The sequence below is a fragment of the Rhagoletis zephyria genome, unplaced genomic scaffold (genome assembly GCF_001687245.7).
Source record: "Rhagoletis zephyria isolate East Lansing unplaced genomic scaffold, Rhagoletis_zephyria_1.1 Rzeph_scaffold_00012, whole genome shotgun sequence".
Classification (NCBI taxonomy): domain Eukaryota; kingdom Metazoa; phylum Arthropoda; class Insecta; order Diptera; family Tephritidae; genus Rhagoletis; species Rhagoletis zephyria.
In genome coordinates this window covers 661,635-674,758 of record NW_016157096.1, presented here as the reverse complement: position 1 = coordinate 674,758, position 13,124 = coordinate 661,635, and the positions used below count along the sequence as shown (strand labels likewise).

The window sequence follows — 13,124 nt, the reverse complement described above, 5'->3', positions numbered from 1 at the left end:
AGCAGTCATTTGCTTGCCTCTTTGACTCTCTGTCGCTATCCCACTCTCTCCTGCCCCTCACCGCACCAAATATCAATTCTTACCCTTACCTCACCTCTACCACAACATTCATTATGGTTGTTTTTGTTGTTTTTGTACACCCTTTTAAGCAAAAGCAAATCAAGCACAATAACAACTACAACACGATCTTTGAATATTTTTGCCAAAATTAAATCGCTGTGTAAATAAACTTTTAAGAAATATTCGCCTAAAAATATCCCCAACAAATATTGAAAGTATGTACATACTTATAATCCGTGCTGTCTGCCTGCCAGTGTAGTTGTAGTGCTTTGCTTTTGTGGTGGCTGCGTGCAATTTGGCGCTCATAAAATTTCTGAATTGAATTATCGTCGTTTTCGTATTCACTCGACGTGGTAGTGTCAAATCGCTTGCTTTTGAACCCGCGCGTTCACCTCTCTGTCCACATTTATTCATTTTTGTTGCCTACTTTGATTTTGCTTTTGATCAGAAGCTATCTATCACTTGGTATGCTATCTGCGTGTCTGTGTGGTTGGCGGCGCGTCTGTCCACTTCGCCATCAGGCCACTCGTTCGCATGTCTGACAGTTCCTCCAATATTTTTTTCTTATATTTTTTTTTTGCTTTCTTCTGCATTGGTCTTTTCTTTTGCCGCTTTGACGTAGAAAAACACATCGAAAATACACCGCTAATTGTGAAGGTCGTTCTTACGTATGTATGCCATGCACTTGTAGCGTAATCAGCAGACCAAGAGGCAATAAAATACTCGAGAAGCGCTACAATATATGTTGTTTATGAATAAAATGTAAAAACGAGCTTTGAGAACACGTAATTCAATTAAAAATATTATAATAGACTAATGTTCATTTAGTGTGTGGTAAAAATATCAATTTATTTTTAAAATAATAGCAAGAATAGGAGAGAAAAAAGTCCAAATATTTTTTTTTCTTCGGTGTACTCTTGCCCTTTGAGGAAGACCTCTACAATTTCCACTTTTGTTAAATTGTAAATTCAGTAATCTGTATTTATTGTGCATAGGACAGCAAAATACGGTAAGTGGACAGGCCAATTTGATTCAAATTTCGAACATACATTGGCTAATAAAATTTAACATTTTGTCTTAAAAATCGTGCTGGTATTAAAACATCTCTAAGCTCCGTTTTAAAGCCCCATTTAAATCCAGCTCAGATTTAACAGTCTGCCGTATATGCACGAATAGAAATGTGGCCGGCGAAATTTTCACTTATGCGGTGTTCACGTGAGACGATTTTCCGGGCAATTATAGTGGCGATTAGTTGAATTAAAAGTCGGCTAGCCCCCAACTTCATTGGAGGCGATTAGTTGAAAGACCGTTCACACCAGGCGATTGTTGCTTTCAACTAAAAGTTGCCTGTAAAATCGCCTCATGTGAACACCGTGTTAGAGTATAATTATTGACATGTAGGTTAGCTTGAAGTGGCTGCCAGTGACTCCATTAGCACACGCAGACCCGCAATTATCGGTCCATAGCGATACCACCCGGATGTTGAGAATCCTCTTACTCAAGCAATCGTGTAGAGTCTACGAAATAAAAAAGTTGCCTTATGCCTACTCTTAAACTCTGAACCCATATACTTTCGTCTTCTTCTACAATGTGCGGGACATTCGCGTAACAGGTTCTCGCACAGTTTTTGGCTCTTCTTAATTTTTTTTAGCTTCTGCAGAAGTCGTTATGGGGCTCCCTAACCTCTCCGCGTGCATTCCGTCGGCAACATGGCCTGTTAGCAGGCTAATGACTGTGGCTAAGTTCCCTCTGCACAGTATGAAGAGATCTTTCGACCGTTTCTCATTCCATTTTGGCCTTATAAGTTTCGCAATACTGCAAGTGGTGAGACCAGCCCGCCTATAACTTGATTTTTTATGAGATAAATGCCTTAGAAAGAGTTTACAAGTAGCGAACGTCATGCCCTTTCTTACGAGTTCGTCCGTCTTTTCGTTGCCTGACATGCTTCGGCACTCATACCAAGTGAAGGGCAGATTGCTTATCCATCTCGTTTAGAAGGTAGTCCGCTACAGTTTTGGAGTTGCATGTGACCGAGTTAAGTGCTTTGAGTTGCGTCTGACTGACCGAGTAGTATTTTTGCAAATGACATTTTTTCCATATAAAAAAATTATCAAACATTATTTTATATGGAGAAAATGAGCGACACCTTCAACAAAAAAAAAATGCTACAAATCAATGGTAAGTCCTAGCTACCTCAAACTTGCACTAAAATTGAATTGGCTAAAAAACTGCACCGGCCGCTGTGGTGTAGTGGTAAGCAGTGCGCGCTTCCACTCCGCAACGCCTGGGTTCAAACCCTGGTCAAAGCAACATCGCAAAAAATATAGAAAAAAGGTTTTTTCTTAACAGCGGTCGTCCGTCGGCAGGCAATGGCAAACCTCCGAGTGTATTTCTGCCATGAAAAATAGCTTCTCATAAAAATACAATCGCCGTTCGGAGTCGGCGTAAAACTGTAGGTCCCTCCGCTTTGTGTGACAACATCAAGGCGCACGCCACAAGTCGGAGGAGAAGCTCGGCCAAACACTAACATATGTGTAAGCGCCAATCTATTATTATTATTATAAACAACTGCATACTCAACTTTTTTCTAGAGAGCGTAAATAAAAAGTGCAATATCTGAATGAAATTTTGCAGAATTTTCTTTAATTTTTCACAAGGTTTGGAACTCTGATTTTTGGATTTTTTGTTGTAGAATTAACCATATTTTTATAAAAAATTATCGAAAAATAAAATATTTATTAAATAGTTGCCGTATTGTAAAAAATTCGCTGTACCTAAACTTTATTGACTGATTGTAGGCATTTTCCCTTTCACTTTGAGTTCCTCGCCGTGTGCTACTTAAATTTTACAATTAAAATTGCTGCTACTTTGTTGATTATAGCCTCAATTATCGACGAATTTCATGCGGACTCGCTTAAAGTTGTAAAATGTATGTATGTATGTTTGTGCATACATTTAAACAGCAAACAATTTCTGATATTTAAAATAAATTAATGCTGCCATTCTTTTGGCTGTTTCTGTCAAAATAATGTTACAGTTTGGAGAATCGCACAATATATTCAAATGTTAATGTTGCACAACATTTAATGGGGCATTTCGAAAATAAAAACAATGAAAATAATAAAATGAAGGGAACCCAAAGTGAAGATTGAAAAAATAATACATAATTGTGTCAGAGATAAAGTAGCATTGTCGGGTATACTGCAATACATATTTGAGTGGCAACAATGTTGTGTAGCAATTAAATTTTGTTTGGGGCTTCCACAAAGAATTTACGAGAAAAAAAAAATTGTGAAAGTGTAGATAGTGTGCGAATTGTGGTGTGCGAAAAGGAAATAAATAAAACTGCATTTAAAAAAAGTTAAAAATATGTTAATTAATTTAAAAAACTAGTAAATTATTTAAAGGAATTTATAAAAATAATATAATAAAGTTAAGAAATTTTCATAATGAAAATAAGGAAAAAAATCTATGAAAAATAAAAAAATGGAAAAAATAAAAATATTGAAAAAAATACAAACGAAAATAAATAAAAGTGTGAAAAAAATTAAAATAAAAGAAAATTATGAAAAAAACTAAATAAAGTTATAAACAAATAAAAAAATTATGAAAAAAAAAAAAAAATAAAAATATGCAAATAAAAAAATAAATAAAAATATGTATGACAAATTAAACGTAATAAATATATAAAACACGATTTTATTAAAAAATAAGAAACAAAAAAATAGAAGACAAATCGAAATTTTTAGAGCAAGAATTTAGAACGCAATTCAAATTAGAAAAAAAACACAAAATATCAGCGATTTATTTAAGTACCATATCTAATCAAAAATATCCGCCTGAATTTATAGTTTTCGCTTTTTTATTTCCCATTAGCTAGATTACTTGTGTTGCATATCTTTTCGTAAAATATTTTTGCATATATGTAAATATATGTATATGTATATATGTATAATCATAGTGTTAGCGGCGTTCATTCACAAATCAAAGCGAAGAGTACTCATACGCGCATGGGCAAGTATCTATGTATGTACATATGTACGTATGTATTTATGAATGTTTTTTGTATGTATGTATATATGTATATATACGTCGGAGATTCGCTTTGAGTATAAACTATTTTTAATTCCCCTCAGATTTTTAACTTAATCTGCTCAACTTTTGCATTTTCAACTAAAATACTGTTTTTATTATATTTCATGTCATATCGTTAACACTTTTATTTATTTATTTTATTTTTTTGTTGCAAGTGCCTACGCTATTCGGTTTCTATTTCATCCGCTTTAGGCGAAAAGTTGGTTGTGTAAATGGTACTATTACAGGCATCTTGCGTCGCGCGACCAGATTTGATGTATTGTGCCCCCGACGTAAAGATACGCTCGTGTTCAAATTTTTAGTTACTATGTTTATGAGTTCACATAAAATATTATATAGACTGCTAAAAAATCTTTAAGGAATTCCCTTAAACTTGAATAGCTCAAATATTCGAAACTTGAAAAATATTTCCTACACATTTTTACTTACATACTTTCAAAGTTTGAGTTTTTGGGATGTTTAAAGGTATATTGTTTGATAGTTTATGGGAATACCTTTATTAAATTAATAATTTTATTCTACTCCTTAAGCACTTTTTCTGAATATACAATTTTGGTTACATATTACAAATTCAAAAAAATCCCTCTGTCCATTGACATCCCTAATGTGCATATGTCTATGTTGATGTTTATGCACGTCTGCTTGTTTTTGCGCACACATCCTATGGTTTGTTGCTTATTATTTATCTCTTTACACCCACGCCGATTTCGATTATTTTGGCATTTTTACGTATTTTCATATTTCATAGGCGGTTTGCTTGTATGTACAACAATTTTTCCGAGGAATTTTGCATTCTATGAAAAGTAAAAATACCAGTTATATATTGCAGCATGGGCTCGTGCTTTGTTATTCGACAGCAGAAATAGTAACCCAAATTAACTTTTTCCGTCAGTAAATTAATTTATTCCCATTCATACCCGAATAAATTCAAATTTTTTAGCCATAAGATTAAACATTTAGATGTACGTTCGAGCAAGAACTAGCACTGAAGAGGCCACGAAACGCAAAAACTTCTCTTCAAAGCAAATTTGGCAAGAGATGACGAAAATTCATTCCAAAATACATCAAGACTCACCCTCTTCAAAACTATTTTGGAGGAAAAGCTTTTTATCGTTTGACACCCTGTGATTAAAGTCAACTGGAACTTTTAAGCTGGTAGCCTCTTCTAATATATTTTCGAAATAAAATTTCTTAAGACATCCACCGTCATCAGAATATTTCATTTAACTTTTTAATTAATTAGATATTAAATTACTAGACAGGTGGCAACCCTCTTCAAAATTTTTTCAAAATAAATGTTCTTGTTTTTGTAACAGCATTCAAATTCTCCAAAGAGAACTTTCATTTAACTTTTTTAATTAATTGATTTTGAATTTCCAAACAGCTGGCAACTCTCTTTAAAAATAAAAAGAAATAAATAAAGCCTTTTTCATTGATATGCATTGTATTTATTATAAGGTTTCTATTCACTTTTTAATTAAATTGATTTAAATTTTCTTAACAGATGGCAACCCTTTTCAAAAATATTAGCGACATAAAGCTTTTTTAAACCTCTGTGGTTTGATGCCCATAGTAAAATATTTCGTTCAACTTGTTAATTATAGTGATTTTGAAACAGATGGCAACCCTCAACGAAATACATTTTTCTTACAAAAGCCAAGTTTTATATTTATATTCACATATTTGATTTAAATTGTTGTTTAAATGAATTTTATGTTTTTGAACAGGTCGCAGCTTTTCTCTAAAATATTTTTTGAATAATGCGTTTTTGAATCGCTTTCGTTTAACATCTACATTGTTGTAATATTTAACCTAAGTTATTAATTAACTGATCTTAACTTTTGATAAAGGTGGCAACTCTCCGAAGTATATTCTATATATTAATCCTGGGTATAACATTTGTTTGTATGTATATGGGTGCAAAATTTTGTCGAAATACGTTTATCCGCTTTAGCGTGAAAGAGCAAAAAACATACTGATACACACATTCACTCACTCACTCACAAGCTTTCACATTTATAATATTGGAAGCACTTATTTATTAAAATTGTATTAGTTTTTGGTAACTTCTATCCTTTTATTTTATCATAAGTACATACTTTAATTTTTTTTGTACGCCATGTCGTATACGTAACCGAGGAGGAAGTCCAATTCCACTACCAAGCATATATTACACATACGCCTCGTTGTACGAACGCGTTGTACATGCAAACACACACCCATTGCGCTCTTCACACTCTCAATCGCCTATTACGTTACTATCAAAGCATGTAAACATGCGAAACGAATTAGACGCCTCTTATCCCGCGCTCTTGTTTTTATCAGCTGTTAACTGATAATTTCTTAGTTAACACATTTTCGGTATTCTATATAATTTGCGTATTTATTTTTGTTAAATCAAGTGTGTAAAGAAGCAAAACAAAAAAGTATAGCAAGCTACATTTCGCTCGTATCTTATTCTAGCTCTCCCTTCCTTCCTCCCATCTCGCAATCATTCACTCGACGGTGAGTGCTTTTGTGTGAGTGCTCACCAACGCACTTCTAATTATTTTTCTGCGCGAAATTTTGGTTTTTCCGGCTAGTTTTTCTTTTCCATTATTTTCTTTAACAATTCTGCTCTCACACGCGCACACATGCTTACATACATACCTACCTGCGAAGGTGTGTGTGTGTGTGTGGAAAAGTGTATCGCTTGTGTGTGGCGAGCGTTGACCAAGCAACAAACCAATCTAGCAAATTCAGTCAAAATTCAGCATTTAAAACGAACGCACGTGCAGAAAAATTAGTTAAGAAACGCTCATGAGATAAGCACACGCTGCTCAGTCGTGACGTCGTAGCTCACCAATTGGCAGCTAATCAGCGTTATAAATTAGAAAAATACATTAATTAAAATATACTAAATATACATATATATTTTTGTTCGATGTAAACGAAGTGATTGCGTGCTGCTGGTGTTTTGATTGAATTAATTGTCGCGCGTTGTCAAGCGTTTTAAATAACAACAATAGCAGCAACAGTACTGCGCTATAATTCCACCGTTAAACAGTTAATAAATGTCACTCGCTCTTTAGTTGTATTTTTTTTGCTCTAGTACGTGTACGTACCGCTCGCGTCGCGTCGCCAACATCCAGCCCATCCACTTAAGCTTTGCGCTGCAATCAAAAGTGAAAATGCAAAGTGCAAAGTGATTTCAACGCCTACAACATATACAAGCATCAACTGTTCAACTGCAGCGAGCTATTATATATCGACGCTGATTGTGTGTGACTTTGTTATTTTAATTGAATTGCCTCAACTGATTTGCTTGGGAAAATTTATGAATATTTATGCATGTGCCACCTGTGTGTGTGTGTGCTTGTGGTTTTCGCAAGAAATTTAATAAAATTACAACGAAACAGCAAATAAATGAATATAAAAATAAATGAATAATTGATGGACGGATCGGGCCGGAAAAACCATATAGATTGTGTATTGTATGCAAACTGGTTGCGTGCTATGTAAGAGTGTCGAGTGCAGAATAAGCATCTAAATATTATCGAACCAATCGAATTCGAACATTTTTTAAGTGTGCTGCCGAAAGTTTAAGTATAGAAAAAATATTGAAAAACGAGAAATTTCAATTGTTGCAAAAACTGGGATTTATTCAAAACAAAAAACTAGAACACTTGATTATAACTGAGCCAAAAAATGTGAGTAGTCGATTTAATTGTCTAGTATTAATTTTTTTTCTAAACCAACAGTTAAAAAAAAATATGTCGTGCTTGTAATGGTTACAATTTTAAACCGACATCAAAAAAAGGAGAAGGTTATCAATTCGTCGGAATATTTCTTTTTTATGTACATATGTTACCGCATAACTTTGGACCATGTCAACCGATTTCGATAATCGTAAAGCTGGTACCTCAATGGTAGTCCCATACTAATTTGGTTTAGATCCGATCATTGGATCACGAAGAAATTATCGGTAATCCTAAATTTGTATATGAGAATTGAAGTCTGTTGTGTTTTTTGCTTAAAAATTACTTGTTGTATTAAAAGTTACATTTCAATCGTCAAAATTCCAATTAAATACTATCGATTTTTCAGTAATTTTTGGTTCAAGTTATTACTTTTAATTTGCCGAAAATTGGCATTACTCAAAACTAATTTTTATTATGATTAGATTTAGTTTAAAAAATCGTATGAACTTGGGTTCTTATCAGAGGCGTGAACCACTTTTTAACCCAAACGGTCTTGAACCGGATTAACCGCTTTTTTTATACTAACTAACTGAACGATTAACTGAACCGAAATTTTCCACAAACGTTTGATCCAAATCGAAAACCGAAAGGTTAAATATTCGTTTCGGCTGATATTGAATTAACAAATTTTCCCCATTTTTTATTTTTTCTTTTATTAAATATGGCATACCATCTTTGTTTACCATGTGACTATTTTTTACTATATATAGCGTATGATATAAATTATACGTATTTGTTTTCATATAGAATTTTCAGATCAAACGAAACCTTTTTCAAGCCAAATGTAACTTTTTTCAAATCAAATTAAACTTTTTTCAAATCGAATGAAACTTTTCCAATCAAAATTAACCTTTTCAAGTGAAAAGAATCTATTCCTAGTTTATAAGATATCGCCCATTTATAACGGGTGATTTTTTTGAGGTTAGGATTTTCATGCATTAGTATTTGACAGATCACGTGGGATTTCAGACATGGTGTCAAAGAGAAAGATGCTCAGTATGCTTTGACATTTCATCATGAATAGACTTACTAACGAGCAACGCTTGCAAATCATTGAATTTTATTACCAAAATCAGTGTTCGGTTCGAAATGTGTTTCGCAAACCCAATTGCTGCGAACGGCGACGAATCGACATTTCACGGTCTTCAGCAACACTCTCAGAAACAGACGCAATATTCTCTTCTGTACGCACTGTACGCATTCGTGTGGTTGGTTTAATGTCCAATAAAGTAAACTGAGTGCGAAACTTGGTCACAATCGCATTAATTGTTTGCTCACTTGGTCGATTATGTAGACCATAAATCGGACGTAAAGCGAACCGAACACTGATTTTGGTAATAAAATTCAATGATTTGCAAGCGTTGCTCGTTAGTAAGTCTATTCATGATGAAATGTCAAAGCATACTGAGCATCTTTCTCTTTGACACCATGTCTGAAATCCCACGTGATCTGTCAAATACTAATGCATGAAAATCCTAACCTCAAAAAAATCACCCGTTATATAAAACAAAACTTGTTAAAATGTCTCATCTCTATTTTTTTTTCTACCACTATATACTATTTGGATTTTTACTAATTAAAAATTACTGAACCGTTATACCGAACCGAAACCTCGGTTCAAAGACAAAAAACCGTTTTTCCAAAGCAATCCAGAGGTAAAAAAACGATTCGATCCGCTTTAACCTCGTGATATCACTACGAACGGTAACTGCGAAGACAAAAACGCTGAGTGTCAAGAATGAAGTTTCGCACGACGGCAGATGTCTCAGTCGCGGAGAGCTCCTCTGGACCAATTAACAAGTAGGATCCTTAGTCCTCTTAACAGCTGCGACAGTGACAGTACGGTGTGATATTTAATATCACCGCTTGAACCCCCATAAGACATTATTCTGTGTATACACCAACCAGTATTGTGCATTGCAGCTTTGTGAACCCAGGAAGATCCCCTGGCCGGCCGCCTGCGGTGCACCTTCCTCCTCAAAGACCGTGCAATTGAATGCGTTACTGTTTTCGTCCAGCGTTCGCTGAGCGAACACAAAGCCCATCTGTTCAAGAGCTGTTCGCAAGTAGCCAAAGTTCCCCCTACTATCTCTTTTATCGGTAAAATCGACTCGAGGGTGGCTTTCCTGGTCGACTCATTCGCAGCGCAGTTTCTTGCAACATCAATATGTCCGACGCGACCGAAAAAGAGGTCAGACATTCCCATAATACGCACTATAGGCCAGCCCAGGATCACGCGGCATGCTTCCACAATTTTCATTTCTTTAACCTTAGGATCACTTTTGCGTTTGTGCCAGTTATGAGGAGTTGTGGCGTCTTTAAGCGTAAGATGATAATCAACCCTTTTTGGGGCGGACTACTCACAGCGCCTGATATACCACCCTCTGCACCCTTCAGATTATTTTCTGATTGCTACTCTTATCCAGTGCTTTCTACCGGACTAAGAGCTCCATGAATTATGATCCGACGGATGACTATGATGTTCTTACCGTATGATGGCAGCACCGAGTTTTCCCCGAATGCCCTTTCACAGGTCTCACTTGGATCTCACTATTTATTAAGAATTTTTGGATGGTGTTATTATTTTTTTCCATACAAAAAAGTGTCGAAACAGCAAAAAAATTATGAAAAATCCGCGCGAATTCTTAGCCACTTGAAACTTGCATACTTCGAATTTTTCTAAAAATTCGTAATAAAAAGTTGTTTGTTGTTATATAGTTTTGTTAAATTTTTGCAAATTTTTCCACAAACTAAAATTTAGACTTATATGGTTTTTGTGAAAAAAATAACAATAAATAAATACTAAACTCAAAGAAAAGAAAAGTAGTCAAAACTGGTCAAAATATAGTGTCCCTATTTTTTTCAGACACCTGTATATAAAATTTTTAAAATAGTGTTTATGTTACGACTTTTTACAAAATTGTATTATTTTATGACACTTCCATCAAAATTTTTTTAGTTCACCTTTTTTCCATTGCTATTTATTTCACTATTCATACAGTTCCTCTTGATTTATTTGGTACCTGCCATGTACTCTAATTCGCCACATATTGTTCATTTCATTTGTAACTTTTTATGTCATAAATATTTTTAAATATTCCTGTCATTTGTTTATTAAGTGTTTGCTAGTTTTTAATTTTATTTTTCTATTTCTTTTTTATTTTATTATTTTTTTCTTTATTTTAAGTTCCCTTTCACCACATCGTTAGCACGTCATGGAGCCAGCCGCTATCTACCCTGCGCTAAATAAACCCCAGCATTCCCTAGCATATTTTTGCAACGCACACAGGCACTCACACTCAAACATGCATGTACATGTACATAAATGCACACGCGTCAATAAACATTTGTCTACTTTATTGTTTTTTCTTTGTTTTGCTCAATTCCGCCGACGCATTTGCTGCTAAGTAGCGGTTTAATTTCTATTATTTCTAATGTTATTTTGGTTCACAGCATCACGTCTCGTTATGTATGCAGTACGTAACGCTAATTCTGGAAATGAAATAAATTTGGCTGTTTTGTGCAAAAGAAAATTGAAAAGATACATATCTTGTATGTACATTAGAGCTCACCACTTTACAAGCGAACAAAAAAGGTCTAAAGTACTTTTGCAAAACAATTTCGATTATTTTTTTTTTTTTTCTTGACGAGCCTTGGGGTTTTCTTTTTAAATTTTTCGGTGAAGACACTTACATTCGGCAATAAGTTTTTTAAATAGTTCTATTAGAATAATCGAAACACTTCCTTAGCAAAAGTTTAATGATTTTTGGTAAGCTGTAAATTACCGGCATTAGGGTGGTCCCAGAAATATCAACATCTTAATGTTGAATGCGGCACCCTTTTATTTTGAAATTTCAAAATATTAAACACATTTTCAGGGGTCGCTACCAGACTTTGAAAAAAATACAATAATAAAAATTCGATTCCTATACCGCTTAGTTATAGCTGGGCAAAGTAAAAATTTTGTAAAATTTTTGCGATTTAAAAAAAAAATATATATTTTTTCAAACCCTGGTAGCGACCCCAAAAAAGTTTTTGTTTTAACTTTGTGCATGTCTTTATTTTGTACGTTAAACAAAATAAAGGGGTGTCTCATGGTTTTGATATTTTACACATCATATGTAGGCCTGCAGTTATGGAAAAAATAATAGGTACACGACATTTTGACCAGTTTTGGCTGTTTTCCTTTTGTTTGTTATATGTTTATTGTTTCTTAACAAAAACACTCCTCATTATCTAACAAAAATCAAGTTAGTAGAAATTCCAAACTCTGCAGAAAAAGTAGAAAAATTCAACAATTTTTACAGCAACAACAAACTTTTTATTAAGAATTTGATTAAGAATTCGAGTTAATTTTTGATATTTTTTTTTTGCTGATGGTGTTATTTTATTCAATCCAAAAAAAAAAACCAAAAATCCAGCAAAACAAAAATCAAAAATCAACGCAAGTTCTTAGTCACTTGAAACTGGCAAACTCGAATTTAAAACCGCATTCCTGGAATTTTGCTAAAAATTCTTAAAAAAAAGTTTGTTGTTGTAAAATTTTTTGAATTCTAATTTTTCCATAAAATTTTAAACTTGTACTTATGAGCTGTATTTTTATAAAAAAATTATAATAATTAAATACACATTAGAAAAAAAGTCAAAACTGGTTAAAATGGCGTGTCCCAATTATTTTTCACATGACTATACATATGTATGCTCTACTAAGCTTATTTTAGTTTTGTACAACTGTTAAATTCTAGTTTTTTGCATTTCTTTACTTCTTTTTCCCGCCGTTTTTCTGCAATCCTTCCTCAACAAATTAAAAATCAATATCGACGAGTAAAATTCTTGGAATACTTCTTAATTGAATTAAATATGTATGTATTTTTTAATAGCAGTCTATTTATAGAGGCTGAGAAATGCCAGTTATGTAGTTTAAAACAAGAGAATTGACTAAGCGGTTGTAATGGAAGCCTTGTTTTAAAATGCTTGTTTCTTTATATATACATTGTAAATCCGCGCTGCGTAAACAACGTCAAAAGCCGCTAGGTTGTCAGCAGAGATTTTCTAAAAAAATATCTCCCTAATTTCCGGATTTTTTTAGTGTTCGAATGGCTTTAGGTACGTAAACAGGATGTATAGCATTCTCTAAATATTTACAGTATATTTTAATTTTATTTATTTTCCGGGTTCACTTAACGTTTTTTAATCCCTTTGCGTACGTCTAGTATTCATTATCGACAT

General features: G+C 33.6%; 1 protein-coding gene across 3 annotated transcripts in view; it reads left to right on the top strand.

Annotated features, from left to right (window-relative positions):
- The window catches only part of Tab2 (TAK1-associated binding protein 2), a 46,049-nt gene that overhangs the window by 13,784 nt on the left and 19,141 nt on the right, over positions 1–13,124 (top strand). Inside the window, exon 1 of one of the 3 annotated variants that reach the window (XM_017610887.1) lies at positions 7,770–7,844. The exons of the other annotated variants lie outside the window; for them this stretch is intronic. The gene's annotated coding sequence lies outside the window, so the exon portion shown is untranslated. Of the gene's footprint in view, positions 1–7,769; positions 7,845–13,124 lie in introns of those variants that run through there. 3 annotated transcript variants of the gene reach the window in all.